At 37.6% G+C, this 22,001-nt stretch overlaps 1 long non-coding RNA gene across 1 annotated transcript; it reads left to right on the forward strand.

Annotated features, from left to right (window-relative positions):
- The first annotated feature begins 290 nt into the window (after positions 1 to 290).
- On the forward strand, positions 291 to 13,767 carry LOC143860144 (uncharacterized). The gene is made up of 3 exons (XR_013239609.1): positions 291 to 404; positions 13,022 to 13,173; positions 13,248 to 13,767. It is a non-coding gene; the product is annotated as an uncharacterized LOC143860144 (long non-coding RNA).
- Positions 13,768 to 22,001: the final 8,234 nt, after the last annotated feature.

Genomic DNA, 22,001 nt, shown 5'->3' on the forward strand with positions numbered 1-22,001 from the left:
ACATGTTTGTGTTGAAATCATTTCCCTTTTTTTATTTGAAAAAGATGCGTGCGTTTCCGCCACCTTTTCTTTAGGTCTGTCTCTTGCCTTTTAGGCCAGGAAAAGAATGGAAAATTCCGCTTTTTTTCCCAAGAAATTGAGTTTGGCGCTGTTCTCTTGGTTTCACGCGAAACCCAAAAATCAGACGTGGAAAATTTGCAAAATGACGTGGAAAGTCTTACTTTCCCTCAAAGGCTGGATTTCATTTCCGACCAAAGTTGCGAGATTTCGTTTCTTTATCAAAGGAAAGGAAAAAAAGTTCTTTTTTCGACCCCACGCGAGGAAGAGAAAACCTAGGCCCAACCCTCGGAAGTTCGTCTTCTCCGGCAAGACTGCTCTTCTCCGGCGAGACTACCCAAAGCAAGGTACCTCTCCTTCGCCTCTCTCCCATCTCTCTCTCAGTCTCTATCCTTTTTTTTTCATCATTTTTTTCATTTCTGCAAATGGGGTTTCGGAAATGGGTCTCCATCTTCTGATTTTTACGGTTTCTCGTCAAATGGGTCTCCATCTTCTAATGGGGTTTCAGAAATGGGTCCCCATATTTGGAAATGGGTTTGCAAAAAAGGGTTTCAGAAATGGGTTTGGAGAAATCGGTTTGATAAATGGGTTTCAGAAATGGGTTTGCAAAAAACTTCTTCAATCTTGTGAAATGGGTTGCAGAAGCCCTGTGCGATCTTTTTATTGGGTTACAGAAAACCTCTCCTAACTTGCGTTTTTAGGGTTGCAAAACCCATTCTCATTTTTCGTATTTAGGGTTTCAAAAACTCTCTTTGATCTTAAGTATGTGCTGGAACCCATTTTTGGGGCTGCAAAAACCCTCTCGTTATTGATATTGATCTTCCATTTTTAGGGTTGCAAAGAAAATGGGTTTTTAGGTTTTGAAGCATGTCTTGATAAAAAGCTGGGTTTGCAAAAAAAAAAAAAAAACAAAAAGGTTTCGGATTTTGTGGTGTTTATTTTGGCTATGTTACAATAGGATTTGGATTTGATGGGGTTTCATATCTTCTTTGGCTTTCCTGTTTTTTGGGGTTTTTCGAGTTTCCCCTTTTATCTATTGCATTTGGGTTTGAGATCTTGGGATTTTAGAAGTGTTTTTTTTTTTTGGGTTTTTTCTTGCAATTGGGGTTTTTGGAGTATAATTTTTGTGGTTAAATGAATTATTGATGGTTGTGGGTGTATATTTTGGACTATATTCTTGGCAAGTGAACAGGCACAAGAAACCTTTTCTCTGGATTTTTTAGGTTTTCCTGCGCAAGTGAACAGCCGCAGGATTCCTTTTCCAGCACAGTTTCTTTTCCTTTCCTTTCCTTTTTGCCACGTCAGATTTCTTTCCTTTCCTTTCTCGAGAAAACAAGCGAACGGACCCTAACACAATCAGAACTTCTTAGATAAAATCTCCTTTCCTAACACGACCAAAACCACTCTTTCTGCTTTCCTAATGAATATCTTATATCTACACAGACAATAAGCAAGGTGTAAGCACGTGATTTTTTTCCCCTCCCTGTTTTTTAAGTGGCCACCAAAGGGCCCCTGATTTTCCCATTATTTACAACCCATGCCACCATCCTCTTAAGTATGCAAAAAACCAAGAAAACAATCGAATATACGATACCATGCCATTGAGCCCTTAAAAATGTGATTTTCATTCCAAAGACATGATTTTCCCCCAAAATGGAAAACCAGCCCAATCCTCTCCCATTGCTTCACCCAAATCTTCCTTAAATACACAAATCCCTCAATTGATTTATTTATTTTTAATCACTGATTTTCTTCCCACTACTTGTTTGCACATTACACTGAAATACAATACAATTGATTTCTCATAATAAACAGAAAACATTTTCTTGCACTCTTTAATCCCAATTAAATCTCCCTGCACTGACATCTCTAGTAGCTTGCCTGTCTTGGGATTGCATATTCCCATAATCACATTCATTCTGTCTTACAAATATTGGACTATTGATTTTCTTTACCACCAAAGGAAGCTTGTTTTAACCCGGTATTTTGAAACCCCTTTTCATTATCCTGGTTCAAAAGACCTGCACTCACCATTTTGCATTGCTCAAATCTATATTGCCTTGCCTTCATTGTTAGATTCAGAGCTTTATTATTCGCACTTAGTATTAAAGTCACTTTAAAATTTAGAGCAACTACTTACACTAGTCATATTTTGTCTTATACCCATCGCGTTGTTAATTTCTGCTATACCGTTAACCTTTACATATCTTGGGATTGATACATTTGAGCTGCTTGGAACTTAAATTTCATTTACTATATAGATCAGTTCACCCATCTCGTCAAATCATTTGCATCTTGAATCTTAATTTGCTATACTAACCCAGTTGAACTTGTCAGGTTCTTCATTCTCAAAGCTGATTTTTGCATTGGTCTGTATTAGTGTATTCTGTCTTGTTTGTTTATTATATTGCAAAAGTTATCAACGAAGCCAATAGAATCGGCATCGACCTTGTCTGCAATAGCACACTCCGGGGTGTACAATTCGTACATCAGTTTCGCCCTTCATCACAGATTATAAAGCACACTGAGACAGCCCAAAGGAACCTATTCATTGTCACGCACCGGTCCTTCGACTCACCAATCAACAAAGCTTCCGTAAAGGTTAATATAATTTTACTGCCTTATCAACCTCGCTGCCAAGCAATTGGGCCAAGTTCTCTGCAAGAGGTTAGTAGCTTAAAACTCGCTCGCATTTAAGCAAATTGTGAACCTCGCCTATTTTCCGCAAGAGGTTAGTAGCCACGTCCTCCCATATCTGTTCCAAAATTTAGGTCCTAATCTTAATCTTTGACGAGTTGGTTGAATCTAAGGTTCTAAATGAACAACCATATTTTGATGACTACAATGATGACTAGAGTGATAAGATCACTTGGAATGATCATGGCGAGGCGTTGGTTACTCGGCGTACTATGAATAATCTTATCATTGATAGTGGGAGTTGCGACGATGTGGTGACACAAGAGATGGTTGTTGTGTGATATGAAAGCATGAACGAAAAAGAAAAAAAATTGAATTTGACGGCATGGAGATCAAAGTGGAGGGTAAATGGCAAATTACTAATTTGATTTCTTCATTAATTTTTGTCGATTCATTTTTATTAGATCATAAATTGAAGCCTACAACAGATGTTTATGAATTCAAGCCGATTCAAGATCAAGAATGATTATCTTTTTGTCTAAGAGATTATTTAGAAGAGTTTGATGCTCTAGAGTTTTAGATGATTAGCATTCTTCGACACTTCAAAACTTGAGGACGACTTTTTCTGAATCATGGGAAAATGATGCCAGTGAAAATTAGTAAGAACGTGCACGCTTCGAAGATTCAAATTGGAGGCCGTATTTACTCCAACCTAGGGAGTCTGATGCATACAGATCCTTTTCTAAGATTCCATGCCAAAATTTCAATGAGATATTTTAGGAAACTAACTAATCTTAAGAGATCTTGTTTCCTAATAAACCCTCAGCTCTAGCCGCAGCAGCTGCAGAGACTAAAGGAAGTCTGTCCCTCTTAATAAAGGGAATAACGGTGCGAATACTAGCGTGCAGCATCCTCAATGCCTGTTTACACCTCAAAGCCTTCCATTGTGTCAAATCATCCCCTTGTTGCTCGAGTGCACCCTTGATAATTACGCCGTTGTGCCTGGGCTGTGAAGGCTCTTAGCCACATGGATAGTTCAATGTGCTCATAGCGCCTGACCCAAAGATGTGGATCATCCAAGGCAGATTAATAGCATGGCATACTTCTAGGTAAAATACCAATCTGGCAATTGACCGATCGGTCTCCAACCAATGGTTCTACTCTAGTATTTCCCACAGCTATCCCAGCTATTTGTGCTTCGACTCGGGAATCTCGATCTACCAGGTATGGATCCGAATCAGAAACTCTAATGTGATTTCTATAAAAACTGGCACTGAATATAGTTAAGTTGCACTTGCCTATGACTCCACCTTAGCTTAGCCATACTTCAACGGATGAACCAGAGCTCCTATAAACACTAGCTGTTGAGACTTATCTCTCGCTAAAACATTTAGAAATCGTAGATTTTATCTTTTGAGTTACTTTTATTAGGAGTTAAATAAGGAAGTTTATCTGTTATTAATTTTAATTATATTAGCACCTAAAAGTCTTTTTTTTAAGGCTCTAGTTTGGGGAACTTGGGTCCTACAAATATTGTGGGAGTTCTCGGATCTAAGTATGGAGTGGTGCTCTGTGCTTGATTGGACTATTGGGACAACTGATGCCTCAGAATCAGAGGTTAGAGCAGTTTACCAAGGTATGGAGTTGATGAAGAAGAATTGCCTTGATAATATAGTGGTTGAAGGAGATTCTTCTAACATCACTAGTTGGCTTAAAGGGTCTCATAAACCTCTGTGGAGATTTGATAGGTTATTCGATGAGATGTTTGATTAGGTCAGGCACCTGGATGTTGTGTTTAATCATGTTCGGCGATTTGTCAACCAGGTGGTGGACAACTTAGCTAGAGAAGGAGTCTTTAAGATTCTCTAGCGCTCTTTGACTCTCTCCCACCTTGATCTTTTTTCTTGTGATCTTTCTTTCATTGTTGTTCTTTCTTTCTTCGTTGTATCTAGTCCAACTCAGGCATTTTTATTAATATATACGGCTACCTCTTTAAAAAAAAAAAAAGCTCGGATTTTTTTTAGCCATGAGTCTTAACCTGTAAAAGATATATATTGGACAATTGGAATATGAAAAAAGGGAACTTTTAGATGTTTTTTTTTCAATATTACGTTTGTGAGAAAATCGTATATCAAAAGTGGCGAAATTCTATTTGGGTTTTAGCTTTTGCAATTTCTTCTTCCGCTCGCACTACTGCATTATCAAATGGGTGCTATGATATTGTTGAAATTTTCACAACCAAAACATCGCACTTCATTAGTGGTTTAAGGTGTAGGTCATTTTATAGTAGCTCTCACCCTCTCATCTATATGGGTGCCTGTAGAGCCTACCAACTAGGAAAAAAGAAGGTTATTTCATAAAACTATTCTTCTTACCTAACTTGTTTCCTTTGAGTGCAAGAAGTACCTTTCTTATGTGACCAACATGCTCTTCTTTGCTATAATTGTATATCAGCATAATCTCATAATAAACCACATTGAATTGACCAATAAGGCTTGAGAACTTGGTTCATTAGCCTCATGTTGGTGCATGGTGTGTTTGTGAGCCCAGATGACATAATTGGACCCTCCTTGGTCATAAAGGCTTTCTTCCAATCGTCACTTGATCTGATCCTAATCCGGTGACACCCTCTTCTTAAATCTAATTTGGAAAATATTGTCGACCGTTCCAGCATATTGAACATATCATTCGGCTGTGATATAGTAAATCTATAGTTCAGACAATAAATTTATTAATGGCCTTACTGTCACTACACATGGTCTAATTTCCATCTTTCTTATTGTCGTCTATGTTGGCACAACACACAAGCTCATTTTTCCCTAACTAGTCCCTTACAAACCAATTCTTCCTCTTTAACATTGTAATAATCTGTTCTTCTTTATACTCATATGTCCGCGAACGATTAGGCAAACTCGCACCTAGAATAAGGTCAATATTGTGTTGAATGTTCCCTATAGAGGAATTCCATATGGGAGTTCATTGGGAATAATTTCGTTCAACTCTTGCCAAGGACAGAGTCAAGAATTTGCATCAGGTGCAAATTGGCAAACAAAGGTTGTTGTAGTCTTTGGCGGATTAAGATATTTTCAAATAAGGACAGCTTTTTGCGTGCTTGGATACCAGAGTTAGGAAGAAACAAACAAGACTTCAGCCTTGTTGTGCCTTTGTCCCAGTGGACCCAATCAGTTTTCAAAATCCACAAGAAACATTTAGAGGCTCACAATCGATTCTCAAAATCCAAAAAAAAACTTAGATCAGACTGATAAAGGGAAATTTTTTTTAAAATAGAGATGAGATTGAGAAATAGAGAGAGAGAGAGAGAGAGAGAGAGAGAGAGAGAGAGAGAGAGGGATTGAGGGAAGGGCATCTCAAAATCCAAAACAAACTTAAATCAGATTGATAAAGAGAAAAAAAAAACAGAGATCAGATTGGGAGAATGAGGGAGAGAAATTGAGGAAGAGGACATGCCTTTCGACCTTTGGCCGGAGTAAAACTCTTAGAGTTGGAGATCAAGAGAAAAGAGAAGGAGGGAGAGATTGAGATTGAGATTGAGATGTAGACCCCAAAATCGTTGAAAACGTAGAGCCAAAAATTATTGAAACCGTAGGGAGCCTAAAAAATATCATGTTTCCGATCCTTGCGAGATTTGGAAACCCACAAACTTCTTTTTTGACATAAAAGGGTAAAACAAATAAAGGAAATTTCCCCCCTTTTTCACTAAAATTGAAAATTTTAAGTGGGGCAAAGAGTAATTTTTTATATACATAATAGCTATATATTTTTTTTTGAGATTTTTCAGGGAGGCAATCCCCACCCTCCCCTCCCTAAACCCATCCCTGACTCTTGCATCAATGTATTTAATCTTTCTGGATTACCAATAGGCCTTACATTACAACATCCCTTCACTATCAAGGCATATGTCTCTCATATTTTTGTTGACATTCACAAATATATCATAGTTAAGAGAGACCGCCCCACCACTGGAAAAGAAGTAAACATAGGGGCAATGAGTATTTTTTCCCATCTTTGAAAAAGATATAAACATTGTCTCTGCCCTTACGGGTATTCAACATTATACAGCCATGGCCGATCAAGTAATTGATAGGCTTTCATATCGACCACATCACATACAACTTTATCTTTAACAACTTTTACAATAGAAAATGAAATTTGATTCCTTTCAACAAAATTGGTTCGTTGACCACCTAACATATTTTGTATGGAAGGGTGTCTTCCATCTTCAACTTTGTGTTGTCCACCATTGCTCTAGAGAAAATATTCTCGTTATTGCCCGCATCAATGATCAAATTGCAAAATCTCTAATTCATTATACACTTCTTTTAGAAGATTGTGTGCTGAGTCAAATAGCAATGATTTGAAGAACTTCTTTTTACATTATACTATTTCTGAAACCCAAAGACTTGATCGTATGGATATGTAAAATACAGGATTTCCAATCCTAGCAGGAAAAGGAAGGAAACAGATACTCAATTTAAAGTGAGTGAATAGAATTCCATTCGATCTCGTAGATACATATAGAATTCTGTGGAAAGCCATATTCGATGAAAGTCGTATGTACGGCTTGGAGGGCGATCTTTCATATCTTTCGAGATCCACCCTACAATATGGGGTCAAAAAGCCAAAATAAGTGATTTGTTTGCCTCTTGATTAGGAGACTAGACTAATCTCCTCATGATAAGGGACAACCCTTGATCTTCATAGGTCAACATTTCTTCACCATCTTTTTGGGAGACTTCTTATTCACTCAAGTTTCTAAAGTATTGAATGTAAATGATGTATGGATCAACTAAATGATTTTGCTATAAAACATGTCCAAATCAGTGGCTTTACGAGTTATAAATTGCTATTGTGTTGAATAGACCCAAGTATATTGTTTGTGATGAATCCATGTGTGTATAGTGACTCTTTATGACATATTTGCTTGGCAAGAAATGATTTTTTATTTCTGGTTGCTATGGCAAAATGTTAATGTAAAAGATCATGGATAAGCAAATGTAATTTTGGAATGAAAATAGTTTATCTTTGAGAATCTCTTTACATGGAAAACATAATTACTTAGACTACAATCCAAATTTACTTCTTAGATCATAAGTAATGGATTGAATAATAATGATTGTGTTAGTCAAATGAATTGCTAACATAATTGGTAGTTTGAGATATTCTCTGAACTTTATATGGAATATACATTAGAATTTGATGTAGACATCCTAGTTGTGCTTGTATACATTGATGAAATACTATTTGTAATATTGTGAAATATCTCAAACATATAATTGTTAAGAGATCCAATATCAGAGATGTCTCGCTATTTTATGAGGAATAAGCGATGTTGTTTAGAATCAGAGGATTCTTGGGTCACTATTAATTATGCCTTGTACAATAAATGGGAGTGTGATCTCTTGGAGATCAAAGGAATAAACTAAAATTGATCAATTCGCCGAGGAATTAGAGCATGATGTACTTGCTTATGCATAATATAAAGAGGTAAACTGGTTGAAAAGTATATTTTCAATTGATATATTCAATTGAGGAGATGGTGTAAATAACTTAGGCAGTTTGATTTAAATATGAACTGCATGAGATAAAATATAGTAGGAAGATTAAGTAGTTATATCAGTAATCCTAGACATGATCACTGTGAGCACTATTTAAATGTTTAAGTACCTTAAGGGTATTATTATTGTTCTAGTTATCTAACTAATTGAGTTATACTAGAAATACAGTGGTGTTAATTAGTTGTCAGGATTAAATCTAGGAGTGGACTTGCATTCACTCTAGGCTGAGACATGGTCTCTTGAGATTCAACCAGGCAAACTAGCTGAGTGCTTTGTCCCGTCTGTGTGTGGGTGGCCAGCCACATGGCGCTACGCTGTTGGCCGTTTGATTTTACCCCCAACAATATTGATGGAGCACGTATCAAAATTATCCCCCAATAGATAATTTTAACCCATCAATCTTTATCAATCAAATGGATCGCGAAGTATTAAGAAGCAAGGGTTATAATCATCCAATAAGATCAGATTGTGATCCAGGGCCCATCTATCCCAACTCCCAAATCTAGTATATTGACTTGGGCCCCACCATGATTGGATGATTCTAGACCGTTAACAAAGCAAGATAAGAAAGACATTTCTTAACGTGTGTTTAAGGGGTTGATTTTTTTGTGTACCCCAATCTGACCATTGGGACTTATGTTTTTAAGGAACAATTACCAATGGGGGACAAACATTAGGTGAAATTATCAACAGGACCCATGCTTTTCAAAAATTATCAACGAGAGACAAAAGAGGTCTCGTCGGTAAAAGCTGGACGAAAATGCCCTTTGGCATTTACAACACGTTTTGACCTTGTTTTTTCCTTCTTCCCTGTTCTTTTACTTTTCCATTATCACCATTTTGATTTTTTACCCTACTAGTCATTTCCCTCCTTGTTCAGCCACCATTATTGCTGGCAAATCTTGAAAACTTGAATGTTGAGTTCTTACCATCTATTTCTTTGTATCTAGGTTTTGTTTTTTATTTATTTATTTATTTTTTAGAGTTTTGCACTATTTTTCATTCCTCTGTTTCTTATTTATCTTGTTTAGGGTTTAAGCGGTTTGTATTTTAGGGTGTGTTCTGGAGATAATGCATGGATGGCTTCACTTACTTTTTTGGAAGACAACTGGTTGTATGAGAAAAAGTTAATGTAATACATGAATGGATGGCTACATATTTTTTAATTTACTTAAATTTTTTTTTTTGTAATACACAAATTGGGATGTAATACACGAAGCACATTTAATGAAACCAACATCCATTTCTTTTGTTATTTCTATCATGAGCATAATTGTAATGCCATTAGAATAGTTGCTATAAGCAGGGAGTTTTTGTAGCAGAAGGGGTTTATCAACTCTCTGGAAGGGGGTTAGCAACTCTCAAAAGTAGGGTTACCAATTTTCGAATGGGCTTATCAAGTGCTTGAAAATTGGCCGAGAGTACTAGACTTTTGGAAGGGGGTTTTCAAGTCTCTATGATTGGGGTTATCTAGTATAAAATGGGGTAACCAATTTTCGAATGGGGTGATCAAGTCCTTAAAAATTGGCCAAGGGTACTAGAGGTTTAGAAGGGAGTTTTCAAGTCTCTGGGATTGGGGTTATCTAGTATAAAACAATGGGGTTACTAATTTCCGAATGTGCTTATCAAGTCCTGAGAAGTGGCTCAGGGCACTGGAGTTTTCGAATTGGGTTTTCAAGTCTCTGGGATTGGGGTTATCAAGTATCAAAATAGGGTTACCAATTTCCGAATGGGCTTATCAAGTCCTAAAAATTGGCCGAGGGTACTAGAGTTTTGGAAGGGGGTTTTCAAGTATTTTGGATTGGGGTTATCTAGTATCAAATGGGGTTACCAATTTACGAATGAGCTTATCAAGTCCTTTAGAATTGATCGAGGGTACTGGAGTTTTGGAAGGGGGTTTTCAAGTATTTGGGGTTGGGGTTATCCTGTATCAAAATGGGGTTACCAAATTCCGAATGTGCTTATCAAGTCCCTTAGAATTGATCGAGGGTACTGGAGTTTTGGAAGGGGGTTTTCAAGTCTTTGGGGTTGGGGTTATCCTGTATCAAAATAGGGTTACCAAATTCCGAATGGGCTTATCAAGTCCCTTATGAATACGTTTTTTACTTGCTGTTTTTTTTTTTCACTCTTTCATTTTCACCATTTTTCTCTTCTACCCTACGATTCATCTTCCTCATCCTCCATTGAAAGGGAGAAAGAGAAATGCAAAACCCTAAAACAAACGAAAAATAAAACCTAGATATAGAGAGATAGATGGGAATGAGCTCACGTTTCAAGTTTTCGAGCTTTCCCGCCTCCATTGGTGGCTAAATGATGAAGAAGATGACTGGTAAGGTAAAAAAAAATAAAGATGAAAATGAAAAAGTAAAAAAAGAAGAAGGAAAGAACATAAGAGGGAAAAGTGGAAAAGCAAAATGTGTTGCATAAGAAAAGGGCATTTTCATCCAGCTTTTAATGACAAGACCTCTTTTGTCCCTCGTTGATAATTTCTGAAAAGCATGGGTCCTGTTGATAATTCCGCCTAATTTTTGTCCCCCATTGGTTATTGGTCCTTCTTCAAAATACGACCAATATTTCGGTCACTTAAAAAATCCTTGACATCAGGAGACTCTCTCCTCAATTAGTCAATTACTGCTGTGAGCTGCTGCCTCATCAGATCGACGATATAAAGTGATGTTCTAAATTTACATTTTTACCCTCCCCAGCCTTATCTTTGAGGAGTCCGGCCAAGCTCATCCACTCATTCAATTATTGATCTTTCGTTACAACAACTCTTGGATTATCAAAATCACAGAGAAATTCATTCGTGAGGTGTGAAATCGGTTCAATGAAAGATATTACGAGCAGAACGGTTAAAAGAAACCATATTTCCCTTTTTACCTTCTATATTATATTTTGTGCACCAGAGCCATATAAAATTTCTCAGAGCCCAAAACGTAGTACTAGTTTAACTAGTAGACCCCTAGCTTATTATATTTTTTCCTCTCTTGTCCAACTACGTATACCATGCTCCACTCGTAATAATCCTAGTTACACACTTACACTAGATAACTATCGCAAAGATAACCCCACGTGGAGTAGGAAACAAGACACTGTCCCAACATTTAGGCCATGTGTAGCTCTTGCAGAGGGGTAGGGCGGGTGGGAGAAGGAGAGACTTGAAAGGGCACAATTGAGTGAGGCCTGGATGGTGAGGAGTGGCTAAAAAACCAGAAAAGGTGAATCCCATTTTGACTGGAGTTTTTGTTTCCTTGTTTTTTAAGATTTTCTTATCCTCTCGTCACTCAGTCCCTCTCATATCCATCAATCTCCTTGTTTTTTAAGATTTCCTTGTTTTTTGGTTGCCAACTAAGTAGGAACTTGATGCACGGAAAATGCCTTATGCCATTGACGCTAGCAAATCCCTAGTTATAGTCATCAAAAGGTATCATATTTGCATCCCCCTTACTTTGATGGATACACCGTCTCTTTATTCCAATAACAATAAGGGAAAATGACCAAATGAAAGGACTTTCTACTGACTATGACATATGAAGAGGGGAGACTTGGAAATAACCAATCTATAGTGATGGTGACTAGTTTAAACCTCCAAGTTTGGTTTAGAAATTTAGTTTAGAAAACCCTATATTTTCCCAAATTAGTTGAGAAAACCGTATATTTTGAAAAAGAGAAAACGGTTCCTACACATATGTGTAGAGAATTCTCTAAACATTAGTGATGTGTGGAGATGTGGCTTAAGCAAGGCCCTTAGATCAACGATCATCTAAGCCATCCATTCCAAAAATGAAAAACAGTGTTGGGGTTTCTCGTTCCCAAACCCAAACAGAGAAGAAAAACGAACAGAGAAGAAAAACGCTTGAAACCCAAAATCTAGGGCATAAAAAACGTAAACCTCTTCTCTTCTCTCATTACCTTATCTGGTTTTGATAGATCCTCATCTCCTTGAGTAAAAAAAGCCGACGATCTCTCGGGTTTTGTACGAACTCGGTTCGGGTTTTGTACGAAATCTCGTCTCTTCTCATCTCCTTCACAGTTCGAGGTAGATCGTCGAAGAAGAACAAGGGTGCAACCCAAAGCCGACGATCTCCTTCACCAGGTAAGTCATTCCTTCTCTGTTCTCTTATTTTTTTTCCATTTTTTAATGCTAAAAGAGGGGAAGAATCGGGTTTTTGGGTTTATCTTTGTTTTGGGTTTCTTGCTCTTGGTGAAGGAGATCGTCGGCTTTGGGTGAAGGAGATCGTTGTGAAGCAGAAACCCAAAATGCTTATTTCCAGTGTTAAAAAATGGAAACTCAGCAACAAACCCAAAAACGAAAAAAACCTCTTCTCTGTTCTTTTTTTATTTCCATTTTTTCATGCTAAAAGAGGGGAAGAATCGGGTTTTGTGGTTTATCTTTGTTTTTGGGTTTCTTGCTCTTGGTGAAGGAGATCGTCGGCTTTGGGTGAAGGAGATCTTGGTGAAGCAGAAACCCAAAATGCTTATTTCCAAAGTAAAAAACTGGAAACTCAGCAAGAAACCCAAAAACGAAAAAAACCGAAAACTAGGGCATCTCAGCAAGAAACCCAAATCTATAAACATCTTCTCTGTTTTTTTTATTTTTCATTTTTTTATGCTAAAAGAAGAAGAATCGGGTTTTTGGGTTTTTTTCGTTGTTGGCTTTCTTGCTCTTGGGTTTCCACCTCCTTCCCCAGGTAAGGGTGAAACTCAAACATTTGAAGTGGAAATATGGGATATGTTCTGATTGTGTGCAGATAGTTAAGATTAATCGATGGCGTCGTCTACTGAGAGTGATGGTAGTTCAACTATGGTGAATTGTGAGTGTCAAAAGAAAGCATGTATCAGAATAACTAAGTCAGATAAGAATGGAAACCGAGGATGGCCCTACTACACATGTGGATTTCTTGTAAGTAAAAATTCATACGTGTGATTTAATTTCTTGATCAAATTTGAAATTCCTAAAGCTAATGCAACACACAGGAACTTGGCATCAAGAAGTGTGAGTATTTCCGTTGGTGTCAAAATGATGTTGTAGACAACGAATTTCGTTTGAGGAGGGACAACATGATTGCAAATCAACGTCTGCAAAGGTTGGAGAGCGAGGTTGCCGAATTGAAGGTGTTGGTGCAACAGGGAATTGAAGCCATTAAAGTGTTGGAAAAGTTGGATAATGAGGTTGCTGAATTGAAGGTGTTGGTGCAACAGGGACGTGAAGCCGTTAAAGTGGTCGAGAATGAAACTGGGTGGATTAAAGTTATGGGTGTTGTGGTTTTTTTTCTTGTTTTTTTTTTAAAAAAAATGTAGCACTAAGTGAGGTGGGAAGAATGAAAGAGTCTCAATCATATTGTAACAGACATCATCTCTTGTAATGGTTTGCTTGTTTAGTTGTAAGCTTGATATGGTTTTGCCATGGTTGCACTTGTAAATTGACTGATAAGTCGACTCTACAAACAGGACTGGTGTTCAATCTCATGTGGGCTATATATCTCATGTACTACATTGGAAGAAATGGATTTGGATTCATGTGAATTAATTAACCAAAGTGATGAGCATAAACAAACAAATGTGGGTTTGGCAATTTTCTTCTTTTGCAAGCGAGAATATATTCAGATCTGGTTCATTTTGTTTGAATGACCAACCAGCATCCTTGATCGAGTACTTCAGAAGGCTTGAACTGGATTCCAGTAACCATTCACAGGGACCATGGATGCAGATTACAGAGATGAATTACATCAGTGACATGGAGATTAAAGATCCTTTCTTGTCTAGTTTCTCTATGTTAGGATTCCTCTGTGGGGATGTTATCAGAGCTTAGCATATCTATGTTAGGATTCGTCTTGGCTTTGATTTTTTAAGGGCAGTACTGCCACATGGAACTGAAACTGAACTTGTTTGAGGTTTTCTTCTAGTGGGAACTGATGGAAGTGGAGCATGTTTCAGGGATTTCAATTCGCTGGTCATCAATGAACCAATTGTGCCAGTTGTCCCCACCTTGATAGACCAACCAGCATCCTTGATCGCTTCAAGTGTCTGAACCATGATTCTCTGTCGATCAGAGGTTTCTCAAAATCTTTTTGAACTGGAAGATATCATGAGCTACCCATGGCAGCTGGGTTCTGAATTTTCTGCGCATGTAACTTTGTTCAAAACTGATGATGGTTTTTATGTTCTTAGCAAGAGTAGTGACACACTGTAAAGAAGAAAGCAATATCACTCAGTCTTAGTGTGTAGAAGAACTTCCACATGTACTCAAGTAAAGTTTTTTGTTTGAATCTGAATATATTCTCTATATAAAGAAAAATCTAAGGCAGGTCATCTGTGGGAACCCAGACCAATCACACCCAAACAAAAATAAGAGAGGTGTTGGATTCATGTGAATTAATTAACCAAAGTGATGAGCATAAACAAACAAATGTGGCAAAGGCAATTTTCTTTTTTTTGTAACAGACATCATCTCTTGCCTTTACTGGACATATCACACCCAAACAAAATGAACCAGATTAGCCTTATATTTAGGGGATGATTGATGTATTTTTGTATCCAAATACAAAAACATGAGGAATCCAAATATGGTCTCATGGTTACCAGACAGGGCTTTTCCAAACCCAACCCGACCAAATGCCAACCCAGACCAAGCAGAAATCGGGTTCGGGCTGAGCCCGACCCAAGTTGCACCCCTTAATTTAAGGCTGATAGAGACAGATTCCCCCCACCAAACCCAAGTTGCACCCCTAAATATAAGGCTAATAGAGACAGATTCCCCCAACCCAAGATTGGAATGGAGGGTCAAACAGGTGTAGTTTTGAGTTTGTCAATGTTCCAGTGCCGTAAGGGTAATGTGCAGTAATTTCTGAACTAGGGAAAATGTGTGGTGCTCTTAACCCCTTCCCCTCTGTCATGCAATCTCTACTCTGTCCTTCTCCCACCTTCCCTGGCCCTCTCACATCACTTAATAAACAAATATTCCATGGAAAAAAAAATCATGGCATCTTCACAATTATCAAAAAGCTGGCCTTCAAAAGGTTTGCTACCTAAAACACTCGCCGCATCATCCTTATTAGGCGTTTCTGAGGTACCAGTACCGCCCTCGTCATTATCAGCCCAACCTAGCGGTTCCTCTTCATCAACCATCTCTAATCTATTTCCCTCATCAACACATAACCTATCGGCTTGCGACATTGTATCATCAGCCATAATTAATCTATTTTCATCAACATCCACAATAGACAGCCCAAACGGATCCATATACTGTAAAAGAGGATCAAAAAACCTGAAGATGCAACTGATCGACCATACAAACCGAAAAAAACATCATATCGAGATAAACATGTAACTTCAAAATTTAGAAATTTGCAAATTGATGAGATAAGTAAGTAAATAGAAACCGTAAAGATGAATCTCACACCAAAAAGCTAAAGAGAAAATTATAACAACCTAAACATCGATAGAAACCCTAATTCATACTGGAAATAAGCATTTAAATCCCTTCAACACTGGAAATAAGATAAAAATATATTAATAAACTCTTACCAGTTCAGACTATGTTGAGTAAAAAAGCTCTTCTTCCTTCTCTGTTCCTCCACAGATTTAACTACCGTAATAGAGGAACGCTACCCCTAATCCCTGCATTTTGTGGGGAAAAAGGGAAACGTAAATAAAAAGAGAGAAGAGGTTCCCACAACACCCGATTCTTCCTCTTTTACCATAAAAAAAAATGGGAAACGAAAATAAAAAGAGAGAAGCTCTTCTTCCTTCTCTGTTCCCACAAAACCCGATTCTTCCCCTCTTTTAGCATGAAAAAATGGAAATAAAAAAAGAACAGAGAAGAGGTTTTTTTCGGTTTTTTTCGTTTTTGGGTTTGTTGCTGAGTTTCCATTTTTTAACACTGGAAATAAGCATTTTGGGTTTCTGCTTCACAACGATCTCCTTCACCCAAAGCCGACGATCTCCTTCACCAAGAGCAAGAAACCCAAAACAAAGATAAACCCAAAAACCCGATTCTTCCCCTCTTTTAGCATTAAAAAATGGAAAAAAAATAAGAGAACAGAGAAGGAACGACTTACCTGGTGAAGGAGATCGTCGGCTTTGGGTTGCACCCTTGTTCTTCTTCGACGATCTACCTCGAACTGTGAAGGAGATGAGAAGAGACGAGATTTCGTACAAAACCCGAACCGAGTTCGTACAAAACCCGAGAGATCGTCGGCTTTTTTTACTCAAGGAGATGAGGATCTATCAAAACCAGATAAGGTAATGAGAGAAGAGAAGAGGTTTACGTTTTTGATGCCCTAGATTTTGGGTTTCATGCGTTTTTCTTCTCTGTTCGTTTTTCTTCTCTGTTTGGGTTTGGGAACGAGAAACCCCAACACTGTTTTTCATTTTTGGAATGGATGGCTTAGATGATCGTTGATCTAAGGGCCTTGCTTAAGCCACATCTCCACACATCACTAATGTTTAGAGAATTCTCTACACATATGTGTAGGAACCGTTTTCTCTTTGAAAAAGAGAAAAAATCAGTTTAGAAAACTCTATAATTTTCCCAAATCAGTTTAGACTCAAACCAATAAGTTAGGGTTGGTACTCTCTCTCTTTCAGTTTGGAAAATCAGTAACTAAAACCCTAATTTTTTTTTAGAAATCTATGGTTTAAAGCCCTAAAGTTTGGTTATGTTTTTTAGAAATATATGGTTTAAAGTCGTAAAGTTTTGTTTGAACCCCTAATTTCTTAGAATTGTATGGTTTAGAGCCCTAAAGTTTGGTTTAAACCCCTAATTGCTTCCAATTTTTTCACAATTTTTTTTCGACCCACAATTACGGGCAACTTCTTCCCACCGATGTATTCAAATGATACCGCATCCTTTACAAAGCCGTCGACGTGTAAGATAAAAGAAGCTCTTTGTTCTATCGTTCTTCTGTTTACACAAAATTAAACCATTGTCAAAATAACCAATTGAAAAAAAATCATTCCAATTAACAAGTAAAGCAGCCATTTTAGAATTATGCACAACTTCAACCACTACTAAATCTCCATAAAACAACATAAACCACTACTAAGACAATTCGGGCCACTTTTAAACACTCTAGACCACTACTAAGTCATGACAAGGAAATATGAACCACTGCTTACCCTATATAAACCACTTATAAATTCTATAAACCACTGTTAAGCCAATATAAACCACTTATAAACACTCTAAACCATTGGTAATCCTAAATAAACAACTTATAAACACTCTAAAACCACTGGCAAGTCTATATAAACCACTTATAAACACTCTAAACTACTGATAGGGTTATATAAACCACTTATAAATACTATAAACCACTGATAAGCCACTCTAAAATCACTGGTAAGTCTATATAAACCACTTCTTACCCTGTATAAACCATGTATAAACACTCTAAACCACTGATAAGCCTACATAAACCACTTATAAACAGTCTAAACCACTGATAGGCTTATATAAACCACTGTTTACCCTATATAAACCAGTTGTAAAAACTCTAAACCACTGATAAACCTATATAAACCACTTACAAACACTATAAACTACTTCTTACCCTGTATAAACCATGTATAAACACTCTAAACCACTGATAAGCCTACATAAACCACTTATAAACAGTCTAAACCACTGATAGGCTTATATAAGCCACTGTTTACCCTATATAAACTAGTTGTAAACACTCTAAACCACTGATAAGCTTATATAAACTACTTAGAAACACTATAAACTACTTCTTACCTTGTATAAACCAATGATAAACACTCTAAACCACTGATAAGCCTACATAAACCACTTATAAACACTCTAAATCACTGATAGGCTTATATAAACCACTGTTTACCATATATAAACCAGTTGTAAACACTCTAAACCACTTATAAGCCTATATAAACCACTTATAAACACTATAAACTACTGCTCACCCTGTATAAATCATTTATAAATCCTTATAAACCAATTATAAACACTCTAAACCACTGGTAAGCCTTAATAAACCACTAATTACGATTATAAACCACTACAGAGGATTCTTAACCAAAGAAGCTATATAAACCACTTATAAACACCCACTTCAATACCAGTTTATGGTAGTGAAATACTGGTTAAACTTAACAAATTAGTGGTTTACAGAAAAATAACAATGATTATAAAGTGTTTAAAGTAATTTAAATAAGATTAAATAGTGATTGAAGGCTTTCTGCAATGGAAGACAGTAGTTTAACATGGAAAACTTTCATTCAAGTTTATAAACATGCCTTATAATGGAAAGAGAGGGGAGAGGGGTAAAAATACACAGATTTCCATTAAATGGAAGCTTTCTGCAATGGAATGGTGGTTTCTATTGAAGATTTTTAAGATTTCCAAATCCAATAACGTTTTTTTCCAATATTTGTTGAAAATGGAGGCGTTGTGCAATGCAATGAAGGGTTATGAAGGCTTTCACATCTAAAAATGAGGTTTTCAGCAATAGAATGGAGCTTTTGGCATCTAACAATGGAGGTTTTTGGGTTTCAAAAATGGAGGTTTTTGGGTTTTTCATACGTACGTTTTTTTGGTAGGTGGGAGGAAGAAGAAGAAGAGGGAAAAAGGTGGGTTTTGGGATTTGTTTTTCTCTAAATGTAATCATTTCAAAAAGGTGATTTGAGAGAGAGAGAGAGAGAGAGTCAAGGGCATTTTAGTCATATGCACTCTTGATTGGTGATTTAGAAAACACCCCTCTTGAAATGTCATAGTCAGTAGAAACCCCTTCTATTTGGTCATTTTCCCTAACAATAACTTAGTTTCACAAGCTTATACCACTCCTTAGTCCTTCTCAATGAGAGAAAGGGGTGTATTCATTAATAGTTTTCGGGTACAACTTATAATAAATAGGTTACAAGTTACAAATCTGATTTATTTCCAGAAATAATATTTCATTTGATAATTTTAACCAATCATTAAATGGACCGACCGTGAAGTATAAAGAAGCAAGGTTTATAATCATATGATAAGATCTGATATTGATCCAGGGCCCATCCATACCAAACTATTTATCAATAGTTAGGCTTCAGGATACTCTGTCTCCTGATCAATTATTGTTGTGAGCTGGTCGACAATATCAAGTGATGTTCTCAATTTACCTTTGTACCCCTTCAGCCTTATCTTAGAGTAGACCGGCCAAGCTCATCCACTCACTCAAAGCTAGCTTATGTTCTTCGTACACTAAAAAACTTTACTCTTTTTTAAGGCATCTCCCGTCCATTTCTTGCATAAAAATCATTTGGAAGAAGCAATCTTAAGATGATTGATACTATATTACCATCAATTTAATAAATGAGGAATAAGATTGTGCGCTCAACCGCACCAAGCTTAGGTGCGGTCGAGGGCCAAAAACTCATGTGGGCCCACATTGTTAGGATGGCCCAAAGCATTCATTTGCAAGACCCCATCATAGATAGGGTGTGTACAAAAAATCAGCTCCATAGGATCATCCTAACCCATCCAAAAGTGGAGGGCAAAATGGACAGACACTGTTTGCCACAAATCTGCCCATTTTTGCCCTCCACTTTTGGAGGGGTTAGGATGATCCAATGAAGCTGATTTTTTGTACACACCCTATCTAAGATGGGGCCTTGCAAATGAATGGTTTTGATCACCACAAAAAGTGTGGGACCCATGTGTTTAGGCCCTCGACCGCACCTAAGCTTAGGTGCGGTCGACCGCAGGCTCCTTTTCCTCTTAATAAATATGGACCTTATAGATAGATACAACGACTATTAGCTATTAGGCTTTTAATACTAAGAATTGAAGCCTTCTTGTCAAGTGATTGAGTTTGGCTTCCCTTTGCTAATCTTTTAGCAACTAATCTTCCTTTAAATAAGACCATTGTTTGCCACATTTTTATCTTTTCTTAAACACCCACTTTCCACCCATGTGATAAATCAAAAACTTCTCATAATAGAGTCAATTTAACAATTATTATTTCCATTCCACAATAGAATCTTGAGTTTTTCTATCTTCTTTAGTTTTTGAAGATAAGACTCTATGCTTAGATTAATTAAGGTGGAAGTTTCAAGAGATTATCTAGTTCCCTATACTAGATAAACTTTAAAATCAGAACTATATTTCATCTCTTCCTTTCCCTTTTGCTTATTTTAATTTCATTTATTGTCTCCTCTGTATTTTTCTGTGGCTTCGATAAAGATTGCACCCTAAGTCCAATAATTGTTTTGATCTCAAATCGGACATTATGTTCTATAGCTTGAAAACTATACGCTTACTTTAATTTGCATATCTAAGAACATGTATTCAATACCCTACTCTCCTAACTTCCTCTTTTTAAGTTAGGGTACCAGAGTCAATTGCTTTATAATTTTATTCTTTAAGATAACTTAAGTTATTTTAGTCATATAAAATTCATCAGAGTTATTCTATCCAATCTATCACAATCAATTAACAATGCTTCATTCTAAATGCTCTTGATTAACCATGAATTAACCAGCACAACATTTGGTAATTCCTTCAATATCTTATTGATTAGTTTTGCTACATTATGCGTCGCCGCCCTTCATGCGGGCCCTCGGGGATGCCAGAGGGAGAGGGGGCACATCATGGATGACCACAAGGCTGCGCTGTCAAAGGTGAAATGAGCGAAGGTACACAGGGAGCAGGCTTGGAAATGTAGTCGAGCACGGGGGCCGCATTGTGTGGCGTTAAGGTGCTAATGTCGTGGTCACCCGCGGGCATGCGTCTTCACCCATTTCTTACAATATCCGAGTTGGATTTGTTCCTTGATCGGATCTTTCACCTGTCTACAGCTTTCAGTGTCGTGTCCATAGCCGTTGTGGAACTAATGATATTTGCTTTTGTCCACCCTCTGCCCTATTAAGCGGAGCCAGATGGCCACTCGACGTGGTTTTCTTGGTCCATCTCCTACATAATGCTTTCTCTGGTGGTGGTCAATAGGGTGTAACTTTTTGGTTGGCCGGAGGCCTCACGCCTCTGGCCCAGGTGGATGCTATGATCAAGATGCATTGTTTTTACATTTCCTTGGTTGGTTAGGAGAAGATCTGGTCCCATTTCCTCCTGTGCGATCTTCCTAGTCGATGTGCTTATCGACTTGCTTGCAGAGACTGCTCATGTCAGTGACCGATTTTTTTAGTCAGGAATTGTCGGAGTAAGGACATTGACTCTAGTCTTTCAAAGGCGTGCAAGGCAGTTTCCGGGGTTAGATCCTTTACATTCAGGGATCTGGCGTTGTATCAAGTAACATAGCTTTTCAAGGGTTTGCCCTTTTGCTGTCAGAGGGTCGCTAGAGAGGATAAGGTCAAACTCTGAGCTAGAGATGAAACGATCGACGAATAACACACCCAACTGTTGAAAAGAGCTGATGGAGTTGGGATGAGAGAGGCATACCAAGTGTACGCCACTTCGGGTAGCTTGGTTTCCCTTGTCATGCGTTTGCATGGTAGAGGCCATGATAATGTTAAGTCGTCAAGAAAGGAGCAAACGAAGGGGGATGAGTGGACCGTCCACAGACTCCTCTAGCACCCAGTGTGTTAATCTTTAAGGCTAGTATCCAACCCTTTCACACTGTAAGTACAATATAGAGGCCCTACGGTGGGGACGACTCTGATGCTACTCAAATTCTGTCGAGCATACAAATGGTTCTAATACACTGGGTCCCGACTTCTATCTGGTCCGGATGGAAGGGAGGTTGCTCCAACTTGTGGCCTGCACTAACAAACTAA

This window comes from Tasmannia lanceolata, unplaced genomic scaffold (assembly GCF_043159265.1).
Source record: "Tasmannia lanceolata isolate RefF3 unplaced genomic scaffold, GAP_Taslan_0.1 ptg000037l, whole genome shotgun sequence".
Classification (NCBI taxonomy): Eukaryota; Viridiplantae; Streptophyta; class Magnoliopsida; order Canellales; family Winteraceae; genus Tasmannia; species Tasmannia lanceolata.